General features: G+C 37.7%; 1 long non-coding RNA gene across 1 annotated transcript in view; it reads left to right on the forward strand.

Moving 5' to 3' along the window:
* Positions 1–26,093, forward strand: part of LOC140598433 (uncharacterized) — an 89,494-nt gene that overhangs the window by 41,667 nt on the left and 21,734 nt on the right. The window contains exons 3-4 of the long non-coding RNA XR_012000864.1: positions 5,379–5,482; positions 17,302–17,518. This is a non-coding gene — a long non-coding RNA (uncharacterized lncRNA). The remainder of the gene's footprint in view (positions 1–5,378; positions 5,483–17,301; positions 17,519–26,093) is intronic.

Genomic DNA, 26,093 nt, shown 5'->3' on the forward strand with positions numbered 1-26,093 from the left:
GCAACTTCTTGCAAGATACATCCAAGAAGGCAAAAGAAACAAAGGCAAAAATGAATTATTGGGGCTTCATCAAGACAAGAAGCTTCTACACAGCAAAAAAACCAGTCAACAAAACAAAGGCAACCTACGGAATGGGAGATGATATTTGCAAATGACTTATCAGATAAAGGGCTAGCATCCAAGATCTATAAAGAACTTATTAAACTCAAAAGAAAAGAAACAATCCAACCATGAAATGGGCAAAAGACATGAACAGGAATCTCACAGAGGAAGACATAGATATGGCCAACAAGCACATGAGAAAATGCTCTGCATCACTTGCCATCAGGGAAATACAAAACCACAATGAGATACCACCTCACACCAGTGAGAATGGTGAAAATTAAAAAGGCAGGAAACAATGAATGTTGGAGAGGATGTGGAGAAAGGGGAACCCTCTTGCCCTGTTGGTGGGAATGTGAACTGGTGCAGCCACTCTGGAAAACTGTGTGGAGGTTCCTCAAAGGGTTAAAAATAGATCTGCCCTAACAACCCAGGAATTGCACTGCTGGGGATTTACCCCAAAGATACAGATGCAGTGAAATGCTGAAACACCTGAACCCCGATGTTTCTAGCAGCAATGTCCACAATAGCCAAACTGTGGAAGTAGCCTCGGTGTCCAGCAAAGGATGAATGGATAAAAGAGCTGTGGTATATGTATACAATGGAATATTACTCACCCATTAGAAACGGCAAATACCCACCATTTGCTTCGTCGTGAATGGAACTGGAGGGTGTTATGCTGAGTGAAATAAATCAATTGGAAAAGGACAAACATTATATGGTCTCCTTCATTTGGGAAATATAAAAAACAATGAAAGGGAATAAAGGGGAAAGGAGAGAAAATGAGTGAAAATATCAGTGACAGTGACAAAACATGAGAGAGACTTAACACTGGGAGATGAACAAGGGGTAGTGGAAGAGGAGGTGGGCGGAGGGTTGGGGTGACTGGGCGATGGGCACTGAGGGGGGCACTTGGTGGGATGAGCACTGGAGGTTATGCTATATGTTGGCAAATTGAACTCCAATAAAAAGTAAATTAATTAAAAAATGAAACTTCCCACCTTTGATAAATAATAAAAGAATTGGAGCAAAATCCTATTGATAATTTATTTTCCTATGGCAACATATGGCAAAAATAACAGTCACTGATTTCACAGATCTTTACTGTGAAACAGAGGCAGGAAAGTGAAAGATAAAGATAATGACTAAAAAGACATAAAGCAACAGCAATAGTTACATTTTTGTTAGCAGACCATGTGGAACTGGAAAGGCACTGCTGGAAATAGGAATTTAAAAGTAGAAGAAGAAACACAGTATTAAACTATTTAAACTTAGTAGTTTTTCCTTCAATTATTTATTTTACTGACAGCGTTGTGATGTTAGAGGAGGATAGAAGAGGAGGGAATTTGACAGTCACACTAATTTTGAAATGCTTATTGGACATACAAGTAGAGATGTGAAGTAAACTGTTGGATAAATGTAACTCAAACTCAGAGGAAAAGTCTAGACTTTAGATATAAATTTGGAGATCATCATGAAACAATGGTGTTAAGTCATGAAATTGGCTGGTATTACCTCAGAAGATGATAGAGAAAGAGAAGGAAAATTTATATTAGGGTAAGAGGAGAATAAAAAAAAAGAGGTAGAAAAATAAGTCAGTGAAATAAGAATAAATGGATGAGTGTGTGGTGCTGGGAAAACAAGGAAAAAGTCAGAGTGGTCAGATATGCTTAAGGTTAGATCATTTGGAAGAAAAATTTCACTGATTTGGCAATGTCAAAGTCAACGGTGAACTTAGCATGAGCAATTTCAGTGGAATGTGGAAAAAGAATCAGGATTGAAGTGGATGTAAATATTAAGGGGAAGTGATTGTGAGTAGAAAGAGCCTTCAAAAGAAAAGAAAAAAGAAAGAGCCTTCATAGGATAATTCCACTAAACTTCTTGTTATTCTCATCAGGCAAAACCCAACTTTAATTACTGCCCTCCTTACCTCTATGGTAGCATCGTCCAGTGATGCCCTCATTTTCTGTATGTTTGTTTATCTCTTATTTATCCCTCTACTTCATCTTACCTTTCAAAATTTCTTCACTGTGTCTCAGGGAATTCATTTTCTAAGGTAAAAAGACTCCCCTAATATCCTCAACCATATTTAAAATGTTATCTTGGGGACATCCGGGTGGTTCAGTGGTTAAGCTGAGCCTTTGGCTCAGGGCTTGATCCTGGAGTCCCGGGATCGAGTCCCACATTGGGCTCCCTGCATGGACCCTTCTTCTTCCCCTGCTTGTGTCTCTGCCTCCCTCTCTGTCTGTCTCATGAATAAATAAATAAAATCTTTTTAAAAAGTTATCTCAGCTTCCTTATTTTATTTTTGCCTTGACTGGAACATTGTTTGTCTCCCCTCACATGCTATAGTGGCCAGGAGTGGGAGCATTATTGTTGCTCACTTTTGCTATTTCCATGCAATACTCCTCCTCTCTTGAGAGTTTCCCCAAAAGGTTGAGTAGGCTTGTTAGTTATCTTTAAAGTAGGAAAGTTCTAAGACAGTATTACAAATAGCCTTTCTGTTGCTGATGACATCCAGGGCTCTTACTAGCGTTTGTTTATTCTCCATAATTATTATTTGGTGTCAGAATATAACTCAAAGAAATACTGTTTCAGTTATGTCAGAGGGCAAGGATTTTGATCATGAAGTTTTTAGCTGCTTTAACTCCCTCTGGATGTTATCTCTGAATAATAAGCTAACATATTTTTCGAAGTATAAAATACCAAAAATAGTCATGTGTGGAAGAATATTGTGAAATAATGTGAGTTGAGAAAACCCAGGAGCTAATACAGTGCACGAGAGAGTAGATAGAAACTTTGTTGTAACTGTATGATAATGAAAATATTCCATATGCTAATTTCCATTCTAATTTCAAAATTAGGTTATAAAATGCTTTGGCAAAGCAAGATTTTTCTCTGAGTGTATGATCCATTTTGTTTTCATGAAACGTTCATCAGCCTTTAACCCTAAGAAACATTTGAACCTAGGAAGATGATCTCTTTGGTGCAAGAATTTTCCTATTAAATGGCTCATTATTCAGTTTTTATTAACTGAATTTGATCAAAAAGATCAAGTGCCCAAGAAGTTGTATAATCTGTAATTTTAGATAATCTTTTAATAATCAAATACGTTTCTTTCATATGCTCATAATTAAACCCATGGTTCATTAAATGACATTAATTTTTAAATTTTCTATAACATTCACTCATCATCTCAAATCCCTTAAGTATTTCCTTAGTAAGGATAAATGATATATTGGATCATGACTAGTTTCATTGTTTAGCATAACAACTTGGAAATGAATCTACCTTCAGGATTATTTTCCACCTATGAATAGGCCTCAGTGGAGATAATAAACCCTTGGATACCAGAGAGATTAATTAGTGTGATGGTCTCCAGAGGTCCTCACTGTCAGTTCTCTGCTTTATCTTGGGATAAAGCCTTCTTAGTGAAAACTTTCCTCTGCTTTGTGAGTGTAATGTGGTTTTTCTTTTAGAAAGTGGTCACGTATCCCAAGAGTCTAATTTAATGTATTTGCTGGTCAGTTTGACTTTTCCTTCTCATAGTGTTCTCATAGAACATAGTTCAAGGTAGAGACTGAATTCTCTAGCTGAACTTTTCAAACTAGTGTTGCAATCATTAAAATAACAACAAATAGGAAATCTGTGGTTACATAGACTGTCAGTTCCTTGATTGCAGATAAAACATAACTGTGAATGTAGATTGCTTTCCAAATTTCTTAAGACAATTTTTTTTTGTAAAAACTCTTCCAATTGCCTATTCCCAGAAAATACCATTGACTCTGTCAAAACCATAGGTTAGTATTAAATACACACACCTGTAGATTTTTTTCACATAAAAAATATGTATATGTCATTTTGTTTTTGCTTCCTGTTTGTAGCAATCACACTGTTTTTCTTACACTGAATATGAAATGTTTTCCTTTTATGAATTAAACAATTACCAGTAGAGTACATTTGGAGATGTACAAAGTGATCTGATATGTTTATCTTTGAGTATAAGAGAGAATTTGCAAGTGAGAGCTAAGTATTATGCCTTACTTTACAAGTTCTTGGGGCTTAATTTACCTCATCTATGAAGTTAAAAACTTGTACTAAATTATAAATCCTTGAAGAGCTGAAGGGTTAGGAATTGTTAATAGATGGCCATGAGCCCGTCTAAGATTAAAAATTAAAAGTTGAACAATGGATATTTAATAATCATAAAAGAATTATTAAGCACTAAATTTATGCATGACATTTAATTTCTTCAAGAAAATGTAAAGAATAAAGTCTCTTGCCTTAAATTGGCTTATTTTATAAAGAAAGAATCACACAGGCAACCAGATACATTAAAGAAGACGTTCTATATATCTTGATTTTTTTTCTTCATCCAATCTATTTACTTAAGTCTCTTAGCTACACCTTGTGCAATGAACAGTGGATTGAAAGATGAATAAAACATAGCCTCTTACCTCAAGGAATTTGTAGTAAATATGTTTAAAAATCACAGCAAAGGGGCTGGGTGACTCAGTTCATTAAGGGTCTGACTTTGGCTGAGATCATGATCTCAGGGACCTGGGCTTGAGCCTCCCGTCAGGTTCCCCACTCAACGGAGAGTCTGTATCTCCCTCTACCTCTCTCTCTCTGCCCCTCCTTCTATTCATGCTCTTTGTTTCTCTCAAATAAATAAATAAAATATTTTTAAAAATCACAGCAAAAATATGACCATGGAAAAGGAAATATTAAATTTATAAATTTATAACTTAGGCTGTAGAACTTACCATTCCGAACTGATATGATTTCTTTATTAAATCAGTGGCTTTCAATGTAAGTGCTAAAGTCTTGAATTTTCCTAGTATGGCGTTTCTTAATGCCATATTTTTCCTAGAATAGTAAGCTTGATGAAATTAGGGATGTGTGTGTGTCTCTCTCTTTTTTTGTTTTTGTTCTTGTTTCTATACATAAGTTTATTTTAAAAAATGTATGGCCTTTTTACAAAATTTTTCCTTAAATTCCAGTTAGTTAACAGACAGTACAATACTGGTTTCAGGTGTAGAATTTAGTGATTCAACAGTTACAAACAACACCCAGTGCTTATCACAAGCGCACTTCTCGATCCCCATCACCTATTTAACCCATCCTGCTGGGCACCTCCCCTCTGGTAACCATCATTTTGTTCTCTATGGATAAGAGTCTGTTTCTTGGTTTTCCTCTCCCTCTCCCATGTTGTTTGCTTTTTTTCTTAAATTCCACACATGAATAAAATCATATGGTATTTGTCTTTTATTTAGAGTTGCGAGGCTAACACAGCATCATGGCTGGCATGAGAAGATGCTCAATGTGTTTACTGGAGTGAATTTAAGGGTGTAAGCATGAGTTGACGTTTCTTATCGTGGTAAGTTTTTACTGTCTACTTTGAAGTACAACACACAGAGAAGTGCACAAAATACTAATGTGCAGCTTGATGAGTTAGGGCAAAGTAACACGTGTATAATGACCACTAAGAAAAAAAGAAAGATCATCATCCTTTCTTAATCCTTACTCCCTCCTTCCTTCCAATAAGCCACTATTCTGAATTCTTACACTGTCTACTGTGGCCCCAAGGCTGTCAAAAGCACTGCTCATCTTCTAATCACCTTTAAGAGAATCAGGAGACACTACAATGGGAAATGCTAGACTCCCCTCCTGTGTTTCTTTTTTCTCCTGAATCTTGGTCCTTAACATTTGGTCTACCATAGCTGGAAATTCATGACAATACTTTAAATAAAGATTAGAGGTCATATTGAAAATTATGGCTGTTTTTTACAACAGAAATACAAATACACATGTTAATTTGTTGGTTTTCAAGTTATCTTTATTCCTATTTACCAATATTTGTTCTTCAGGTGTGATTCTTAGACTTAAATACGTAAATATTGTCACATACAAAGAATGTATTCAGTCAGATGCACATGAAGTAGGTAGAGTTGAATAGGTTTGAATGTGAAAGTAATACTTTTGAGGTGTATTTTCTATAGAATTAGCTTTTCTTCAAGCCAAGAGGACAATATAGAAGATACATATTTAATTGTATATTTACTTAGGTTCTAATTATAGGACAGTTTTCTCCTTTCATATTTATTCCAGGTAGTCCTAGAAAATTTTTATAATAATCTAATCACAGCTCAATATACATTATATATATTGAGGATATATATTATATTATCTTCTTCCAACAAATTAATTTATCATAGTTATTTAAGTGTTAGTTTCTTCATAGAATATTTAAATATGATTGAATTTGGGAAGAAGGTATTCACATATGCATTTTCAGGATCACAGACTTAGGAAAAACATACTCATATTTTATAATTGGACAGTAATTTCAATTATTATGTCCCTCACATTCCTGGAAATTTAATGGATACATATAGGAAGAGAACCTGGAATACACAGTATAACACTAAGACATGGATTAAATTCCTCTCAGGAATCCTTTTTGCCCTTATGAAGTCTGTCCTACTCTCTTTTCTGTCACTTCACTTTCTTGTTTGATTATCTGTATTTAAATTTGCAGTTAGTCAGTTGCCTTTTTGTTACAATTTACATGTGGCAAACCTCTTGCTCTCATCATAAAGAAGGGTCACTGAAAGTTAGGGAAAATCAGCACGTATCCACAATAATAGGCTGAAGTTCCTATTGTCTGATAGGCTTGTACTAGACACATTTTCCCATCCATTTCACAACACCTGATTTCTTGTCTCTGCCTGTCTATAGATGGAATGTTCTTTCAGCCAACCCTTGAATAGACCAATTCCTACTGAGAGTAGGGTAAGACTAGATTCAGATCTAATTTCTCCTACCTTCAAGCAGGCTGAGGTCTCTATATTTAATCCCATTCACTTTCCTCTATGTATTCAATCCCATTCACTTTCCTCATACCTATTTACTACACTGAGCTAAATAAATAGCTCTGTCAGTTTTCTGTGGACAAGGATGATTTCTTATTCGTTACATCCACTAACAATTATCCCAGGAGTAGTACATGGCAGATGCTCAATAATGTACGCATACTGAGTGCCTGATTTAAAATAGAGCTACTGAAAACTGACAAAATCTAGGTGATCTTGGAATGTCTAAAATTGGGGGAGGGTTTAGTGGTCTGCCTATCTATTTACCTACCTACCTATCAGTTTCCCTGCCCACTTATTTATGTATCACTGAAAACCTTCAATAGTATGATAACTAAAATTAATAAACAATTGCTCTAAGTCAATGGAATTGAAATGGGGGATGAAATCACCAAGTCACTGCAACCTTAAATAAATGTTTTACTTCACCTGTCATCAATTTCTTCATTTGTAAATTGAATGGCTTTAATAGATCCCCTCTGAGGACTTCTTTTACTCATTTTGTGATTTAAAAAATTTTCAGTTCTGTCTACATTTTGATCCAGTTGTTAATTAACAGGGATATAACTAGTTAATAGAAAAAAATCAGAAGGAAAATTTGGGAATTATCATAATCGACAAACAGGGAGATAAGTCCTTTAATAGTCAGTGATCTATGTAGTTTCTTATTAAGTCATTTTCATTCTGTTGATATTTCTATTTTCATGATTTCTTTGTTTTTATATTTCTGAGCAGATTTCAGTCATATAAAACTTTAGGGATTTTTCCAAAGAAGTATTGCAAATTCTTTTAATAAGTTGTTTGTGAAAAACAGCATTTAAAACTGGAATTATTAGAATTAATGTTAATCCTCTCTAGGTATATTTCTCAGCAGATGGGAGAATACTTAGGCTATTAAACCTAATTCATGAATCACTATCTAGGGTAATGAGACTTTAATATTCATTTCAATTTTTTCATTAATTCAAAGTGTCCAGGGCTTTCAGATAAGCCCGAATGAATAGATAAATAAAAATATTAAAAAACAAACAGTTTAATGTACCTTTATTTTATTATTTTTAAAGATTTTATTTATTTATTCATGAGAGAGAGAGAGAGAGAGGCAGGCACAGACACAGGCAGAGGGAGAAGCAGGCTCCATGCAGGGACCCCGATGTGGGACTTGATCCTGGGACTCTGGGATCATGCCCTGAGCCGAAGGCAGACACTCAACCCCTGAACCATTCAGGCATCCCTGAATGTACCTTTAAAAGGTGAACAAGTAGAATTATATCTCTGTTTCCTACCTGGCAATTATACAGTATGAATGGTTTCCAAAAATACAGCCAGAAGATTGAACGTAATTTTTTTCTGAGGATAAATTGACAATTGGTGGATTTGGTAAACTGAAATAGCCTCCCAATAAAAATTCCATAAAAAATTTGGAAACCATTTATCTGATAAAGGGTTAACAACCCTAATATATGAGAAACTCCCACAACTCAATAGCAAAACAAAAACAAGCAAAACAATCTGATTTAAAGATAGACAAGACAACTGAATATTTTTCCAAAGAAGACATACAGATAGCCAACAAGCCACATGAAAAGATGCTCAACATCACTAGTCATTAGATAAATGCAAATCAAAACCACAATGAGATATCATCTCATGTCTGTTATAATGGCTATTATCAAAAAGACAAGATATAATAAGTGCTGGCACAGATGTGGAGAAAAGGCAATGTTTGTGGCTATTGGTGGAAATGTAAATTGGTATAGCCACTATGGAAAACCCCCACTGTCGATGTTTCTTGAAAAATTAAAAATAAAACTACCATATCATCCAAGAAATCAACTTCTGGACATTTATCTGAAGAAAATGAAAGCAGCATATCTGCACTCTCATGTTTATCACAGCATTATTTATCGTAGCCAAGACATAGAAACATCCTAAATGTCTAACAATGGACAAATGAAAAAAGAAAATGTAGTGCATGTATATTGTGTATATATACACATTATATTCCATATATAATAATGCATTATTAATCAGCCATGAGAAAAACCAAAGAAAATCCTTCCCATTGTGACAGCGTTGATGAAATTGAAGGTATTATGCTAAGTGAAATAAATCAGAGAAAGACAAATACTATATATTACTTACATGTGGAATAAAAAAAAAGAATTCATAGGAGCAGAGAATATATGTATTTATTCATGAGAGACACAGAATGAAAGAGATAGAGGCAGAGACACAGGCAGAGGGAGAAGCAGGCTCCATGCAGGACTCCATCCCCGGTCTCCAGGATCATGCTCTGGGCTAAAGGCAGCGTTAAACCGCTGAGCCACCCGGGCTGCCCTAGGGTCTGTTTTCATCTATTTCACCGAACACCTATATTTTCACCCTAAATATCAAATAGAAGTGATACTGTAAGGTGATCTTTATGCCCATAATACCATACCATTGATCAATTGTCTGTTTTTGTCAATACCATACTGTTTTGATTATTACAGCTTTGTAATATATCTTGAAATCTGGGACTGTGATACCTCCAGTTTTTTTCTTTTTCAGATTGCTTTGGCTATTTGGGGTCTTTTGTGGTTCCATACATGCTTATGAATTACTTGTTTTAGTTCTGTGAAAAATACTACTGGTATTTAATAGGGATTCCATCAAATCTGTAGATTTTTTTTGAGCATGGGATATTTTATTAATACTTGTTCTCTCATCTATAAACATGGAATATTTTTTCATTTGGTCTTCAATTTTTTTCATCAGTGTTTTATAGTTTTTCAGTATCTTTCACTTCCTTGTTTATGTTTATTCCTAGGTATCTTATTCTTTTTGGCGCAATTGTTAATGGAACTGTTTCTTAATTTCTCTTTTTGCTTCTTCATTATTAGTGTATAGAAATGCAGTGGATTTCTGTATATTGGTTTGTATCCTGTGACTTTCCTGAACTCATTTATCAGGTCTAGTCAATTTTTGGTAGAATCCTGAGGGTTTTCTACATATAGTATCATGGCACCTGCAAATAGTGAAAGTTTTACCTCTTCCTTACCCATTTGGATGCCATTTATTTCTTTTTCTTTTCTTATTGCTGGGGATAGGACTTCCAGTACTATGCTGAATAAAAGTAGTCAGGTGGAAATCCTTGTCTTGCTCTTGATCTTGGGGAAAAGCTCTCACTTTTTTCACCATTGAGTATGATATTAGCTGTTATTTTTTCATATATTGTCTTCATTCTGTTGAGTTATGTTCCCTCCAAACTTATTTTGTTGAGAGTTTTTATCATGAATGGATGTTGTACTTTTAAATGCTTTTCTGCATCCATTGAAGCAATCATGGTGTTTTACACTTCTCTTGTTGATGGGATGTATGATGTTAATTGATTTGTGAATATTGAATCACATTTGAATACTAAGAATAAATCCCACTTGATCATGGTAAATGATTTTTTTAGTGTATTTTTGGATTTGGTTGGCTAATATTTTGTTGAGGATTTTTGCATCTATGTTCATCAGAGACATGGGCCTGTAGTTCTCTCTCTCTCTCTTTCTCCCTCCCTCCCTCCCTCCCTCTCTGTAGTGTCTTTATCTGGTTTTGGTATCAGGGTGATGCTGGCCTCATAGAATACATAGGAGCTTTCCTTCTGTTTTTCAAGTAGTTTAAGATGAGTAGGTATTAACTCTTCTTTAAATGCTTGTTAAAAAGAAATATTTAAGAACTTATTTATTTATCCATGACAGAGAGAGACAGAGGCAGAGACACAGGCAGAAGGAGAAGCAGGCTGCATGCAAGGAGCCCAATGTAGGACTCGATCCCGGGACTCCAGGATCACACCCTGAGCTGAAAGCAGATGTTCAACCACTGAGCCACCCAGACATCCCCCCTCTTTCTCCTTTTTATGAGTCTGGCTAAATGTTTATCAATTTAGTTTATTTTTAAATAGGATTTCAATTTTCCAACATATAGCATACCACCCAGTCCTCATCCCACCAAGTTCCCCTCAATGCCCATCACACAGTCACCCCAACATCCCGCCCACTTCCCCTTCCACTGCCCCTTGTCCATTTCACAGAGTTAAATGTCTCTCATGTTTTGTCACCCTTACTGATGTTTTCACTCATTTTCTCTCCTTTCCCTTTATTAGCTTTCACTAATCTTTATATTCCTCGGATGAATGAGACCATATAATATTTCTCCCATTCCGATTGACTTACTTCACTCAGCACAATACCCTCCAGGTCCCTCCACATTGAAGCAAATGGGGCTATTTGTCTTTGCTAATGGCTGAGTAATATTCCATTGTATACATATAACACATCTTTTTTTTAAATTTTTTTAATTTATTTATAATAGTCACAGAGAGAGAGAAAGAGAGAGAGAGAGAGAGAGAGAGGCAGAGACACAGGCAGAGGGAGAAGCAGGCTCCATGCACCGGGAGCCTGATGTGGGATTCGATCCCGGGTCTCCAGGATCGTGCCCTGGGCCAAAGGCAGGCGCTAAGCCGCTGCGCCACCCAGGGATCCCCCATATACCACATCTTTATCCATTCATCTTTCGATGGACACCGAGGCTCCTTCCACAGTTTGGCTATTGTGGATATTGCTGCTATAAACATTGGGGTTCAATTGCTGGGTCATAGGGCAGATCTATTTTTAACTGTTTGAGGAACCTCTACAGTTTTCCAGAGGGGCTGTACCAGTTCACATTCCCACAAACAGTGCAAGAGGGTTCCCCTTTCTCCACATTCTCTCCAACATTTGTTGTTTCCTGCCTTGTTAATTCTCCCCATTCTCACTGATGTTAGGTGGTATCTCATTGTGGTTTTGATTTGTATTTCCCTGGTGGCAAGTGATGCGGAGCATATTCTCAAGTGCTTGTTGGCTACACCTATGTCTTCCTCTGGGAAATTTCTGTTCATGTCTTTTGCCCATTTCATGATTGGATAGTTTATATCTTTGCTGTTGAGTTCAAATAAGTTCTTTATAGATTTTGGATACTAGCCCTTTATCTGATAAGTCATTTGCAAATATCTTCTCCCATTCTGTAGGTTGTCTTTTAGTTTTGTTGACTGTTTCTTTTGCTGTGCAGAAGCTTCTTATTTTGATGAAGTCCCAATAATTCTTTTTTGCCTTAGTTTCTCTTGCCTTCATGGATGTATCTTGCAAGAAGTTGCTGTGGCCAAGTTCAAAAAGGGTGTTGCTTGTGTTCTCCTCTAGGATTTTGATGGAATCTTGTCTCACATTTAGATCTTTCATCAATTTTGAGGTTGTGTGTGTGTGTGTGTGTGTGTGTGTGTGTGTGTATGGTGTAAGAGAATGGTCTAGTTTCATTCTTCTGCATGTGGATGTCCAATTTTCCCAGCACCATTTATTGAAGAGACTGTCTTTTTTCCAGGGGATAGTCTTTCCTCCTTTATCGAATATTAGTTGACCATAAAGTTGAGGGTCCACTTCTGGATTCTCTATTCTGTTCCACTGATCTATGTGTCTGTTTTTGTGCCAGTACCACATTGTCTTGATGACCACAGCTTTGTAGTACAACCTGAAATCTGGCATTGTGATGCCCCCAGCTATGATTTTCTTCTTTAGTATTCCCCTGGCTATTGGGGTCTTTTCGGATTCCACACAAATCTTAAAATAATTCATTCCAACTCTCTCAAGAAAATTCATGGTATTTTGATAGGGATTGCATTAAACGTGTAAATTGCCCTGGGTAACATTGACATTTTCACAATATTAATTCTTCCAATCCATGAGCATGGAATATTTTTCCATCTCTTTGTGTCTTCCTCAATTTCTTTCAGAAGTGTTCTGTAGTTTTTAGGGTGTAGATCCTTTACCTTTTGGTTAGGTTTATTCCTAGGTTTCTTTTTTTTAATTATTTTTCTTTTTTCATTCATTTTTTATTGAAGTTTGATTTGCCAACGTATAATATAATGCCCAGTTCTCATCCCATGAAATGCGCTCCTCAGTGCCTGTCACCCAGTCACCCCAACCCTCTGCCCACCTCCCCTTCCACCACCCCTAGTTCGTTTCCCAGAGTTAGGAGTCTTAGTTTTCTTATGATTTTGGGTGCAATTGTAAATGGGACTGACTCCTTAATTTCTCTTTCTTCAGTCTCATTGTTAGTGTATAGAAATGCCACTGACTGCCACACTGCTGAATTGCTGTATGTCTGGCACTCTTGGGGTAGAGTCTTTTGGGTTTTCTATGTACAGTATCCTGCCATCTGTGAAGAGGGAGAGTTTGAATTCTTTGCCAATTTGAATGCCTTTTATTTCTTTTTTGTTGCCTGATTGCTGAGGCTAGGCCTTCTAGTACTATGTTGAATAGCAGTGGTGAGAGTGGACATCCCTGTCTTCTTCCTGATCTTAGGGGAAAGGCTCCCAGTGCTTCCCCACTGAGAATGATATTTGTTGTGGGCTTTTCGTAGATGGCTTTTAAGATGCTGAGGAGTATTCCCTCTATCCCTACACTCTGAAGAGTTTTGATCAGGAATGGATGCTGTATTTTGTCAAATGCTTTCTCTGCATCTATTGAGAGGATCATATGGTTCTTGTTTTTTCTCTTGCTGATATGATAAATCACGTTGATTGCTTTACGAGTGTTGAACCAGCCTTGTATCCCGGGGATAAATCCTACTTGGTCATGGGGAATAATCTTCTTAATGTAATGTTGCATCCTATTGGCTAGTATCTTGTTGAGATTTTTTGCATCTGTGTTCATCAGGGATCCTAGTCTATAATTCTCCTTTTTGGTGGGGTCTCTGTCTGGCTTAGGAATTCAGGTGATGCTGGCCTCATAGAAGGAGTTTGGAAGTACTCCATGTCTTTCTATCTTTCCAAACAGCTTTAGTAGAAGAGGTATGGTTTCTTCTTTAAACGTTAGATAGAATTCCCCAGGGAAGCCATCTGGCCCTGGACTTTTGTGTCTTGGGAGGTTTTTGATGACTGCTTCAATTTCCTCCCTGGTTATTGGTCTGTTCAGGTTTTCATTTTCTTCCTGTTCTAGTTTTGGTTGTTTGTGGCTTTCCAGAAAAGCATCCGTTTCTTCTAGATTGCCTATTTTATTGGCATAAAGCTGCTCGTTATACGTTTTTAAGATTGTTTGTATTTCCTTGGTATTGGTCATGATCTCTCCTATATTATTCATGATTTTTTAAATTTGAATCTTTTCTCTCTTCTTTTTAATAAGGCTGGCTAATGGTTTATCTATCTTAATTCTTTCAAAGAACCAACTCCTGGTTTTGTTAATCTGTTCCACAGTTCTTCTTGTCTCGATTTCATTGAGTTCTGCTCGAATATTTATTAACTCCCTTCTTCTGCTGTGTATAGGATCTATTTGCTGTTTTATTTCTCCAGCTCCTTCAGGTGCTAGGTTGGCTTTCATTTTTGAATTCCTTCCAGTTTTTGGATGGATGCTTGTATTGCGATGTATTTCCCCCTCCGGACTGCTTTTGCTGCATCCCAAAGATTTTGAACGGTTGTATCTTCATTCTCATTAGTTTCCATGAATCTTTTTAATTCTGCCCTAATTTCCTGGTTGGCCCTTTCATCTTTTTGCAGTTTGGTCCTTTAACTCCTGGTGTTTGAAATCCTTCCAAATTTCTTATGATTTAGTTCTGATTTTAAAGCATTATGGTCTGAAAATATGCAGGGGACGATCCCAATCTTTTGGTACCAGTTAAGACCTGATTTGTGACCCAATACGTCATCTATTCTGGAGAAAGTTCCATGTGCACTTGAGAAGAATGTGTATTCAGTTGCATTTGGATGTAAAGTTCTGTAAATATCTATGAAATCCATCTGGTCCAGTGTATCATTTAAAGCTCTTGTTTCTTTGGAGATGTTGTGCTTAGAATATCTGTCGATTGTAGAAAGCACTACATTGAAGTCACCAAGTATAAGTGTATTATTATCTAAGTATGACTTCACTTTGTTTATTAATTGACTGATATACTTAGCAGCTCCCACATTTGGGGCAAAAATATTCATGATCGTTAGGTCCTCTTGTTGGATAGATCCTTTTTATTTTTTTATTTTTTATTTTTTTGGATAGATCTTTTAAGTACGATATAGTGTCCCTCTTCATCTCTTACTACAGTCTTTGGGATAAGCTTTATCTAATATAAGGATGGCTACCCCTGCTTTCTTTTGAGGACCATTTGAATGGTACATGGTTCTCCAACCTTTTATTTTCAGGCTGTAGGTGTCTTGGAGAGCTGGTTTGGTGGTTACATATTCTTTTTGTTCCTGCTTACCTTGGAAGCTCTTTATTTCTCCTTCTATTCTGAATGAGAGCCTTGCTGGATAAAGTATTCTTGGCTGCATGTTCTTCTCATTTAGGACCCTGAATATACCCTGCCAGCCCTTTCTGGCCTGCCAGGTCTCTGTGGAGAGGTCTGCTGTTATCCTAATGCTTCTCCCCATAAAAGTTAAGGATTTCTTGTTTCTTGCTTCCTTAAGGATCTCTTTTTCTTTGGAATTTGCAAGTTTCACTATTAAAGGTCGAGGTTGAGTGGTTTTTTATTGACTTTAGAGGGGGGAGGGGATCTCTCTATCTCCTGGATCTGAATGCCTGTTCCCTTCCCAAGTTAGGGAAGTTCTCAGCTATGATTTGTTCAAATACACATTCTGGACCTCTGTCCTTTTCAGCGCCCTTGGGAACCCCAATTAAACGTATATTTTTCCTTCTGAGCCTGTCATTTGTTTCCCTTTCCCTTAACCTATCCTATGAGCTTTTAATTGTTTTTCTCTTTTTCTCCTCAGTTTCATTCCTTGCCATCAGCTTTTCTCCAGTGTCAGTCACTCACTCTTCTACCTCATTAAACCTCATTGTTATGACCTCCAGTTTGGATTGCACCTCATTTAATTGATTTTTAATTTCGGCCTGATTAGATCTAAATTCTGCAGTCATGAAGTCTCTTGAATCCTTTATGCTTTTTTCTAGAGCCACCAGTAGCTTTATAATTGTGCTTGTGAACTGGCTTTCTGATATTGAATTGTAATCCAAATTTTATAACTCTGTGGGTGAGAGGACTGTCTCTGATTCTTTCTTTAGAGGTGAGTTTTTCCTTCTAGTCATTTTGCTCAGTGCATCGTGGCCAAAAACAAGTTGTACTGGAAAAAGGAGAAAAGGAGAGAAAAAAAAGAAAAGAATAAAAGCGGGGGGGGGGAACAAACGGAAAACAAAAATCAAGGGGGAGTGTCCTCTGATTCTATACACTGTAAATCCCTCGACTGCTCTTGAACTTTCTAGTGCTGCTTGGTCAATAACTTTATTTCCCCCTGTCCTTCTAGCTGTTCTTCACCTGGGGGAGGGGCCTGCTGGGCCTGCTGTGCTGATTCTCAGGTGTGTGCACCTGGTGGAGATGCCCAGCCCCCTGCCAGGTGCATTGCTCCATGGGAGCTGTTTATCCTGTGAGGCGCCTGCTCAGTCCGGGGTAAAAGGTGACACCAGTAGGAACAACAGTGGCAGCGGCCAGCTCTCCAGCCCTAGAGTCAAGTCCCGCAGTAATACCGGGAGCTCCCAGTCCACAGGGACCTGGATGCTCCCTGGGCAGGGGCACCAATCTGTACAGCTGGGGGCGGCAGCAGGAGCGTCCTTGCTCTCCTGTGTCCTCCCAGCCTCTGCCTGTCCTGGGGGGTGCCGGATCTTGGGCTGTGTCCCCCGTGCCCTGGGCTCTGGGGTCCTAACCGTTGGAATCCAGCTCCTGGGCTCGCAGCCACCTCCGTGCATCACCGCCACCTGAACTGCTCCAGGGCCATAGTGGACGCATGCTCCAGGCCTTTAGGGAGCTCTACCTGGGGTGTGTGGCTCGCTCTCCCCCAGGGTGCACTTCCTCCATTACTGCACCTGGGAGCCTGAAGGCATCACCACCCCTCTTGGGATCCTGCCCGAGCTCCCTCCCAGCGCCTTTCCATCTGGAAAGTTTGGTAAAGCTCCCGCTTCTCCGGGCCTGTGCTTTCCTGTCTTGGGGGCACTTGCTGCGTGGCCTAAGCCTGGCTCCTCACGGGGCCCCTCCCGCTTGGCTGCTGTTTTCTTTATTTTTTGTTTCCATCTTCCTACCTTGATAGAAGTGCCAACTCTTCTCACTGTAGCATTCCAGCTGTTCTCTTTTTAAATCTCAGACTGAATTCGTAGGTTTTCAGGATGATTTGAAAGTTATCTAGGTAAGTTGGTGGGGACAGGTGCCTTGGGGACCCTACTCTTCCGCCATCTTGCCCCGCCTGGCCACGCTCAAAATTTTTAATGATTCTTAGAACCTGGATATCCTGACTGATGCAGCAAGAGGGCAACAATCCGTGTATATTCAACTGTTGTCTTTCTTCCAGGGCAAAAGCCAAGTCAGAAGAGTTAGAGGCCATGCAGTCCCATTGTTTGAAGAACGGAGTCACCGACCTCTCCATGCCCAGGATTGGATGTGGTCTTGATGTCCAGAGCGTGTGAAGGATATCTGAGGCTCTCAGAACGCCTCTTCATCTAGGATGGACCGGCAGGGCCCCTTCTCTCCAGAGCAGCCTCCGGGAATTGCCCCACAGAGGGGAAGCGGTGAGTTGGGGGGCACGTCCAGCAGGGGCTGAGCAGGCGCCCACCTGCGGTCTTCACCAAGTGCACGATGCCTTCCCAGAGCCTGATAGTCCTTCCTTGGCTGGACGGCCAAAAGGAGTAGCCAAAAAGGACTATCAACGGGTTACAGCCTCTTTTCCCCCAACGGGCTGCTGAGGGGCAGCAGCACCGGGTGCCCACCCACCTGGGGGCATGGAGCCGCATGTGGCCCCTGCAGGCCCTTAGCCCCAAGGACAGCTCCCCGGGAGGGCCGGCAGTGGGACAAGGCCAAGCTGGGGACCCTCTGCAGGGCTGCATCTGCCCAACAGTGGCTGACAGGGTCGGCCAGGGAGGGCGGCATGCAGGGCAGGAGGCAGAGGCTGCTGGGGCCCTGGTACAGGCTGGTTGATCTTCTTAAAGAACCAGCTCCTGGTTTCATTGATCTGTTCTATTGTTTTCTTAGTTTCTATTTCATTTATTTCTGCTCTATGCTTTATTATTTTCTTTCTTTTGCTAGTTTGGGGTTTTATTTGTTCTTCTTTTTCTAGCCTCTGTAGGTGTAAGTTTAGGTTGTTTATTTGATATTTTTCTTGCTTCTTGAGGTAGGGCTGGATTGCTCTAAACTTCCCTCTTAGAAAGGTTTCTGCTGGATTGCAAAGTTTTTGGACCACTGTGTTTTCATTTTCATTGGTCTGCAAGTGTCTTTAAATTGCTTCTTTGATTTCTTCTCTTACAATTTTAAATATTTGATTACATGTGTATATTGGAAAACATTATGTAATGTCAAGAGCATGAGGTCTGGAATCCCATTACGTAGTTTTAATCCTTCCTCATAATTTACTACCTACATGACACTGGATAGACTAGTTACACTTCTGAAGCCTCACTGTTGTCATTTATAAAATCAGGATGGTGATAAAAGCACCTGCTTCCAGAGAAGGATACAGTCAACAAAACTAAAAGACAACCTACAGAATGGGAGAAGATATTTGCAAATGACATATCAGATAAAGGGCCAGTTTCCAAGATCTATAAAGAACTTATTAAACTCCACAGCAAAGAAACAAACAATCCAATCATGAAACGGGCAAAAGACATGAACAGAAATCTCACAGAGGAAGACATAGACATGGCCAACATGCACATGAGAAAATGCTCTGCATCACTTGCCATCAGGGAAATACAAATCAAAACCACAATGAGATACCACCTCACACCAGTGAGAATGGGGAAAATTAACAAGGCAGGAAACCACAAATTTTGGAGAGGATATGGAGAAAAGGGAACCCTCTTACACTGTTGGTGGGAATGTGAACTGGTGCAGCCACTCTGGAAAACTGTGTGGAGGTTCCTGAAAGAGTTAAAAATAGACCTGCCCTACGACCCAGCAATTGCACTGCTGGGGATTTACCCCAAAGATACAGATGCAATGAAACGCTGGGACACCTGCACCCCGATGTTTCTAGCAGCAATGTCCACAATAGCCAAACTGTGGAAGGAGCCTCGGTGTCCATTGAAAGATGAAGGGATAAAGAAGATGTGGTTTATGTATACAATGGAATATTACTCAGGCATTAGAAATGACAAATACCCACCATTTGCTTCAACATGGATGGAACTGGAGGGTATTATGCTGAGTGAAGTAAATCAATCAGAGAAGGACAAACATTATATTGTCTCATTCATTTGGGGAATATAAATAATAGTGAAAGGGAATAGAGGGGACGGGAGAAGAAATGGGTAGGAAATATCAGAAAGGGAGACAGAACATGGAAGACTCCTAACTCTAGGAAATGAACTAGGGGTGGTGGAAGGGGAGGGGGGTGGGGTGGGGGCGACTGGGTAGTGGGCACTGAGGGGGGCACTTGATAGGATGAGCACTGGGTGTTATTCTGTATGTTGGCAAATTGAACACCAATAAAAAATAAATTTATTATTAAAAAAAAAGCACCTGCTTCATCGGGTTGCTATGAGAATTAAATGAGATCATACTGCAGAAATCTTAGTAGGATACCTAATAGAGTAATCCAGAGGATGACTGCTGAGATTCCAAATACAGAATGAAAGAGCAGCTCAGATCCACTCTTACCTAGCCACACTCCATCAGTCTTGAAATATGTATCAGGTACAGTTTTAAAGACTTCATGAAAATTTACTGCTAGCAATAATGACACAAATGATACACCATCCATGATGTGAATTCAGTGGCAAATGTGTATTAACATTTTGAGATCAGCCTGCCACATATACATTTGCTGCTTTCACTCATTGTCTCTTCCACCAAACCTACTATGCAGGAAAACCTCTGATACACAAAGCTGTTGGGAATTTGGTCTTTGTGGCTAGAGAGAGCTCTTTGAACTCCTGATTAGTTCAGAGATTTTAGGTCTGTAGCAGATTGGAGACCCTTACAAGGCTCAAATCATACTGCATTTTATTTAGTCGAGTAAGGTAAAACTAAGTAGAGCAGAGTGAGGGAAAGAAGAAAACAGAGCCTAATAGGTAATGACACACAGTGATGGTTAATTTTATATGTTATTGTGGTTATGCTATGGTGGTTATGCTATGGTGCCCAATAATTTGTTCAAGAACTAGTGTAGACATTACTGTGAATATATTTTTTAGATGTGAATAACATTTAAATTAGTAGGCTTTGAGTTAGGCAGATTACATTCCGTAGTGTGGGTAGGCATCATCCAAACACTTGAAGGCCATTAGAGCAAAGACCAGTTTCCTTAGAAGGAATTCAGCCTCAAGACTGTGCCATAGAAACCTTGCCTGAATTTCTCATTTGCCTGTGCAATTTGGGATCAAGACTATAACATCAATTCTTACCTGAATTTCTAGCCTGCAAGCTTGCCCTATAGATTTGAGACTTGCCAGACTCCACAATTGTGTGAGCCCATTTCCTCTTTTGAAATAATGATTTGATTGATTGATTGATTGAGAGCATGCAAGAAAAGGGGCAGAGGGAGAAGTAACACGTTTCTAGATAAAAGTTGTGGTTGTTTTTCCCTCCAAATTCTAATCTTCTCTTAAGGATAATACTTTCCTCTTAAATTATAGCCATTTACAGATTTTCTTAAAATCCATTCATGTGCTTTGGAAAGAAATCTAAAATTTGTGGTCTGTAAAGAAATACTAATGCTATAAAATTCGTGTTCATTCTGGGAGGCCTGAGACACTTTTTTTTTTTTTTAAAGAAAATGTTAGAAGGGAACTAACATTTAGGAGATTGGCACAGAGTTGTTTGAAAAAATTAAGAGGTTGATCACTATGGATGTAGTCTGCATGTTTGCACACAATCCAATCAAGAATAAGCTGACCCAATTATCTAGACATAACTGTGCCAGTCTCTTTGGGTGCAGAAGCCTGTGTTCTCCTAAGAGAGACAAAGCTAAAACATACTACACATTTATAACAATATTTTTGGGTTCACAAAACTTTTTGCTCAGATCCATAAATAAAATAATAGAGCAAAAAGTATCAAAAAAAAAGAGTTGAGCTGCTTGTTCAAGGCTGTAGGAGTGACCAGGGCAAGGCTCCACTGGTTTGCTTAAATTTCACACTGCTCTAGCCCTGCTCTTGTAGGTGCCATGGAGAACCATCTGAGAACCATTCAGAACTCACATTTTCTATTTCCTCATATTCTAGAACCCGTGGATTACATGTGTGTTATCCATAAAAAGCATTTGAGGCTAGCCCTAGAATTGCTGAAAAGATATACATATATACATAGACAAAAGAGTAACATTGAAATTTCAATTTCAGAAAATGTTAAATTAAAAAAAGAAATGGGCATTAAAGACTACATGTCACAAAAATCACAGGAAAATGATTATAAGGCTACAGAAATTCACAAGAGAAAATGCCAACATGACTGAACAAATCAAGACAGACTGTTGGGAAGCTGACTCTATAGGTCAGACTTGGATGGGAAGAGGACAAGAAGGGAACTGTCTAGGGGCAGCAAGAGCATGAGTACAAGTGCTAGAGCAGAGATGACAAACTGAGAAATTCGGAAACTTGAGAATTTTCCACATCTTTGAGTCCTGACTTCTTTTTGCTTTATACCTTCTTCAACTCATTTCTCTCTTCTTGCATTTTAGTATAAGCAGTCAGGAGGACACAAGCTCCTTTAAAACTTTCCTGAGCAATCTACTCAGATAAATATCTGATTTTATTGTTTCCAAGTTCAAACTTCCACAAAATACTAGAACACTCGTTAAGCCAAGTTTCAGCCATTTTATGACAAGGTTCTCCTTTTTTATGGTTTCCAATAACATGTTCCTTATTTCCATTCTGAGATCTCACAGAAAGATCTTCAACATCCATGTTTCGAACAATCTGTTTCTGATTAGTTATGTATTCTCTAAGAAGATAGAGTCTCTCTCTGAAGTTCTTGCTTTTATTTCTGAACTCTTACCAGAATTACCTTCAGCATCTATTACTTCTACCAATAGTACCTTCACAGCAATGTGGGCTTTTCCCAGCATGGCCCTCCAAACTCCTACAGCCTTATTACCCCTTATCCAGTTCTAAAGCTGCTTTGACAGTTTTAGGTATTTGTCATAGTAGGACCCTACTTCTTGCTACCAAAATCAAAGGGGAAAATGAATGAAATGATCTTTTTAAAGATTTTTATTTAATTAAGAGGGAGCGAGAGAGAGCAGGGAAGGAGAGAGATAGACAAGGTATCCCAAGCAGACTCCCCACCCAGTGAGGAACCCCATGTGGGGCTCCATCTCATGACCTGACCCGAAATCCAGAATTGTATACTCACCCGACTGAGCTACCCAGGTGCCCCTGAAATGATCTTTATTGAAAAAATATAAATTGTATGAAGAGGAAAAAGATCTGATTAGTAATCTCAGAAAATATATAGGTGTCAAAAAAAGAAAAAAAATATGAAAGTAAAAGAATAATCTCTAGAATGACCAAGGTTAAGGAATTAATAAACTGGAAAAAAGAACTGAGAATTTTACCCTGGATGCAGTATGAAGAGAAAAAGTGAAAAAGTTGTTCATATCGAGTGCTCTTTGAGAATCATTGTTTCTTAAAATTTTAGTGGATTCTCGTAAAAGATACTAGAGGAATATTGGAACAAAGTGGTCAAAGACCTAATAGCTGAGAAATTTTAATATAAATAAAAATTGACACAGAGGATACTAAAATAAGATTTATGAGTCTAACAAATCTTACTTAAGGAAGATAAAAGGAACCAGAAGAAATCTTTGATGAAACAAAAATGCAAAATATGGTGTGTCAGTATAACTCGAAATACACTATAATGACAGTAAATGTAATAGATTAAATCGCTTTAATAAATATCAGAAATTGTCAGTGTGGATATAAAAAAAAATCAATTATATGCTGCTTACAGGGGACACTGCTACACAAACAACCTAAAACAGAAAATATAAAAAGGAAGAAAAAAAAAAGAAATAGACTAAGCATATATGAAGCAAAAAAAAAAAAAATTGCTAGTGCAACAATATCTGTCAAAGTAGAATATGAAGGGGAATCCCTGGGTGGCTCAGCAGTTTAGCGCCTGCCTTTGGCCCAGGGCGCGATTCTGGAGTCCTAGGATCGAGTCCCGTGTCAGGCTCCCAGCTTGGAGCCTGCTTCTCCCTCCTCCTGTGTCTCTGCCTCTCTCTCTCTCTCTCTCTCTCTCTCTCTCTGTCATAAATAAATAAATAAAATTTTTTAAAAAGTAGAATATGAAGTCAAAGCATTAATGTGAATAAAGCATATAAGCTATAATTCATGAAAAGGCTCTAGAAATTATAAATTTGTATGTGCCTAATAATATAGACTTAAACTATAAAATACCAAAAGCCAACAGCTACCAAAACTCAGAATTACAAAATAAAAGGGAAAAGCTCATAGAAGCATAATGGCAAAATTTAACACCTCTCTCAGAAGCTACACATTTGGAGAATATATAGAGAATTTGAGTAACATGTTTGACATAATTGTGAGTTTACATATCCTTGCACTCAAAAGAGAATACAACAGAAAATACACATTCTCCTAAAGCATGCATGCAACATTTTAAATATTTATAAAATTAACTGTATACTCTCAATCACAAAGAGTCATAGTTATTCAAACCGTATTATCTGATTACAATGCAGTTTAATTAGAAATTAACTATTACAACTAATAATTAAAATCCTACAGGTTAGAAAAATCTGAAAAAAAACACAAAAGCTTAAATAATGACTAGGTTAAAAAACACTTCACAAGGAAAATCATAAACTGTAATGGTATTACCAACAAACTAAAATATGAAAAATAAATTTGTGAGGTATAGCTAAAGCCATACTTAGAAGTTATGAATAGTCTTCAATATATTTACTACAATGAGCTAGCATTTAATCCAAGCAGATAGATGAAGAAATCAAAAGAGTAAGAAAGTTGAAGCAACAGAATTATAAAAACAAAACACAAAGAGCCTAGGAAAAACATTTATGGAGATGATTTTAAAAATCAATTTCTTTGAAAGCTAATAAACTAGGTAAGCCTCTAGAAAGTTTGACTAGATGTGCCCACACATAAATGTATCATCATATAATGGAATACTACTGTTCAGCCACTTGGACTGAGTGAACCAGATCATCAATACAGAGGAATCACAGACAAAATTGCTGAATGATCAGAAATTCTGTTTTTTAGGGACCTCTGGGTGACTCACTGATTGAACATCTGCCTGCCTTTGGCTCAGGATGTGATCCTGGTCTGGGGATCGAGTCCCGCATCTGGCTGCCTGTGAGGAGCCTGCTTCTCCCCCTGTCTGTGTCTCTGCCTCTCTATCGGTCTCTTATGAATAAATAGAAAATCTTAAAATTTCTGTCGTTTATTTACTTATTCATTAAACAGTGTTTTGTATGTTTACATATACAATTCAATGTGTGCGTTTGTGTGTGCATGGGTATGTGGTAGATATTTATATGATCAAGTTACCTACAACATGTTCTTCATTAGTATGAAGCACATGGTGAAGTGTAAGCATTTTGAAATCTTCCAAGAATTTAAATTGATGTATGTGTGCTTGGAGTTTCTTTCTTTCCCCTTTCTCCTAATCCTACTCTTTCCTTGCCCAGAGATAATTATTATCCTGAGGATGGTGTTGTTTTGTTTTGTTTTGTTTCCCAGCTAGTTTTATACTTTTACATTTTGGAAAACCTTCCATTCTAATAAAGCAGTTTCTCTTTATCCACTTTAAGAAATTACAATTTTCCTTTGGCAATTTGGTTTTTCTACTTGTTTCTTTTATTTGACAAAGGAATGACTTCATTCTTTAAAAGAGCAAGCCAACTAAATTAATACTGACATTGAGGCCCAAGACTATGAAGAAACTAATTTGTTCATAGCACCAGTTATGCAATGGGTGAGTAAAACAAAACAAAACTGGAAAATAGTCACCATCCACTATAAATCTTCAGAGTATGTATTGGCCCATTTGACTAGCATAGAAAGAATTACAGAAAAATATAAAAGGCATTGTTCAGTGCTCTCTGAAAAAAAAAGTTGGTTTCTTGTACTAAGATATATTTCATTCACCAAATTCTTACATGTTGCTCATATAAATAAAAATTGAGTGATATATATATATATATATATATATATATATATATATATATATATATAATTTTATTCATCATGGTAATTGATCCAGACCAGCTATGAGAATTAGTTTCCTTATATTGGTAGCCTCAGAGTAACTTTCTTTCTGGAATAAAGTAAGATAGTCATTCTAAGTACCTTTATTTTACTTTTAGAAATGTTTAACCTTAACTGTATCACTAAGTGCGTATTAACTAATGATTACACACATCTTACTCCCAGGTATGGTAAAGGCCAATATGGGAACACCTAATTGCCTGTCATTCATTCTAGATTACGCAATTAGATCCTTTTGCAGTTTATCAGAGTTCTCAGGATCTTTTCCTCAAAAATAGGAAATGAATTGCTGTTCTCAGAGATATTATGCTTGAGTATCCTGAGGGAAAAACTAACACTTACTAACTATTTCCCTATGTGAGAAATCTCTTCTCTGAGTCACAGTTGACAAATTAGTTCAGTTTCAGCTTTTCTATGCCTCCTTGTATTTCTATATCCTCTTCAATTTCTTTCTTTCTTTCTTTCTTTCTTTCTTTCTTTCTTTCTTTCTTTCTTTCTTTCTTTCTTTCTTTCTTTCTTTCTTCAATATCTTCTTTGGTTTAAAAACTCATAGCTGCATTGCCCAGCTATGTTTTTTGCCCCTTTTATTCTGGATTGTTGATATTTAAAAGAAATTTCATACAAACTTGCAATCATTCCCAAATATATCACACCAATATCACTTTTTTTGGTATAATGAATGAAAATAGTATATCCAAGCACATGTGAATCAGCCTGTGAAGTCATATCTAAAACAATTACTCAAACCTATGTCTTATTGTCACCCCCTAAAATTTCATGTGCTGTGTTCTACCTCTTGTTTTAAAACTTGCAGTTTTTACCAGTATCTATAAAATCTCTATACTCGTAGGAAAGTGAACATATTCATCTGTACATTTTTTTGAGTAGACAT

The sequence above is a fragment of the Vulpes vulpes genome, chromosome 4, assembly GCF_048418805.1.
Source record: "Vulpes vulpes isolate BD-2025 chromosome 4, VulVul3, whole genome shotgun sequence".
In the NCBI taxonomy this organism is placed as follows: Eukaryota; Metazoa; Chordata; class Mammalia; order Carnivora; family Canidae; genus Vulpes; species Vulpes vulpes.